Genomic DNA, 2,500 nt, shown 5'->3' on the forward strand with positions numbered 1-2,500 from the left:
CGAATGCTCGGTTGCGAAGACCATGGGACCAAAGCCATGGCACGTCGGATGATGGCTCCAGCTGGCGCCCCGGCACTTTCTGTGGCATTGATGCTCTGTTTCAAAGACAAACGTGCGCAGGGCCAGGGGACCGCGGATGACTGCTCGTGCTGGCCCCGTTGGGCGGCATTGATGGTCGGTTGCAAAGAAAATGCGCGATTGCTCGTGTCGGGGCCTGGCAAGCCAAGGCCAAGCGAGCCATGGCAACGCGGATGATGGCTCCAGCTGGCGCCCCGGCACTTTCTGTGGCATTGATGCTCGGTTTCAAAGACAAACGTGCGCAGGGCCAGGGGACCGCGGATGACTGCTCGTGCTGGCCCCGTTGGGCGGCATTGATGGTGTGTTGCAGAGAGCATGTGCGATTGCAAGTGTCGGCCGGGTTTGGGTTCCCTTGGGCTTTCGGGCGCCTTGGACGCTGTCTTGCGAAGACCATGGGCACAAGGCCCCGTCCTGGCCCCTTGTTCGATTCGCTCTCGTCTTGCGCTTGCTTCCAAGGTCCTCCATGACCTTCCCCATGGCCTTGCTAGATCCCCCCCATGACGCATGACCTCTGTCCGTTGATTGGTTTTGAGTGCACACCATGCCCGGCTTGGCACCGTGTTGTCGCGTGAGTGGCATTTGGATCGTGCATGGTGGTGGGCTACCTGCCAATGCGCACAAGCCTCGCACACTAGCCTTGCGCACGAGCCTTGCACAAAAGCCTTGGACACAAGCCTTGCGCACAAGCCATGCATACAAGCCTGGCTCACAAGCCTTGGGCACTGGCCCATCGCACTAGCCTTGCACACAAGCCTTGCGAACTAGCCTTGGGCACGAGCCTTGCGCACTAGCCTTGGGCACTAGCCTTGCACACAACCCTTGGGCACTAGCCTTGCGCACCAGCCTTGCCCACAAGCCTTGCACAGCAGCCTTGCACACTAGCCTTGCATACAAGCCTTGCACACTAGCCTTGCACCCAGGCCTTGCTCACTAGCCTTGGGCACTAGCCTTGCGCACTAGCCTTGGGCACTAGCCTTGCACACAGACCTTGGGCACGCAGGCCTTGCACGCTAGGCATGCTTGGGCAAGCAGCTCCCGCAACAAGTCGGCGGGTGTAGGCATGGTTGGGCGCAGATCCCGCATCGTCTCGTCGCGTCTGGGCGCAAACCCGTCGCGTCTCGTTGCGTCTTCAGAAGTCGTCGCTAACAGCACCTTTGGTTGCCACTGGTGGTTAGGCGGGTTGGTTGCGCAAACCCTATAGGAGGGTGGCATGCTGCGGGGCGCTGGAATGCGCAGGTTTAGGGCGTTTTTGCCCGGATAGGCACTGGAATGTGCTGGTTTTGGGCGTTTTTGCCTGGACAGGCTAAGGAATGGGCATGCTTTGGGCGTTTTTGCCCGGATAGGCACTGGAATGGGCTGGTTTTGGGCGTTTTTGCCTGGATAGGCTAAGGAATGGGGCATGCTTTGGGCGTTTTTGCCCGGGCAGGCACTGGAATGCCTGGCCTTGGCTGGGCATTGCTGGGTTGGGCTCCCTTGGCCTTTCAGGCGCCTTGGATGCTGTCTTGTGAAGACCATGGGCACAAGGCCATGGCATATAGTGAGGAATGGACCACGGTTGCCAGGGCTAGGCATATAGTGAGGAATGGACCACGGTTGCCAAGGTTGCGCAAGTTTTGGGCATTTTTTGCCCGGATATGCCCAAGTATGCCCCGATAGGCCCGTTAGGCCCCGGTATGAACGCATATGCCCGGATAGACTCGGTATGCCTTGGGATACATGCGAATGCCCCGATAGGCTTGGTACGCCCCGATATGCGCACGTGTGCCCCAGTAGGGCTCGGTATGCCCCGGTATGTACGCGTGTGCCCTGATAGGCCCGGTATGCCCCGATATGCACACGTGTGCCCCAATAGGGGTCGGTATGGCCCGGTAGGTACGCGTGTGCCCCGTAGTGCACGTTTCGCAGAACTCCCCGCATGTCCCGCCCCTATATGTAATACTTACTTACTTACTTACTTTCTTTCTTGCTTGCTTGCTTGCTTGCAATGGTTGGGAGTGCCCGGCATGCCCCGCTGCAGAGACCAAGGGCGCAATGACTTGGCACCGCGGATGCCGGGACTCCGGCACTTCCCGTGGCACTGATGGTTGGTTCCAAAGACAAAAGGCCGTGCAAGGCCACCGCACCGCTGATGATTTTGCTCGTGCTGGCGCCGTTGTGTGGCCAAAGAACATGCGCGAATGCTCGTGTCGGAAGGGTTGGTGTCCTGGCCCCGTCGGGTGTCACGAATGCTCGGTTGCGAAGACCATGGGACCAAAGCCATGGCACGTCGGATGATGGCTCCAGCTGGCGCCCGGGCACTTTCTGTGGCATTGATGCTCGGTTTCAAAGACAAACGTGCGCAGGGCCAGGGGACCGCGGATGACTGCTCGTGCTGGCCTCGTTGGGCGGCATTGATGGTCGGTTGCAAAGAAAATGCGCGATT

Source organism: Tasmannia lanceolata, unplaced genomic scaffold, assembly GCF_043159265.1.
Source record: "Tasmannia lanceolata isolate RefF3 unplaced genomic scaffold, GAP_Taslan_0.1 ptg000020l, whole genome shotgun sequence".
Lineage (NCBI taxonomy): Eukaryota > Viridiplantae > Streptophyta > Magnoliopsida > Canellales > Winteraceae > Tasmannia > Tasmannia lanceolata.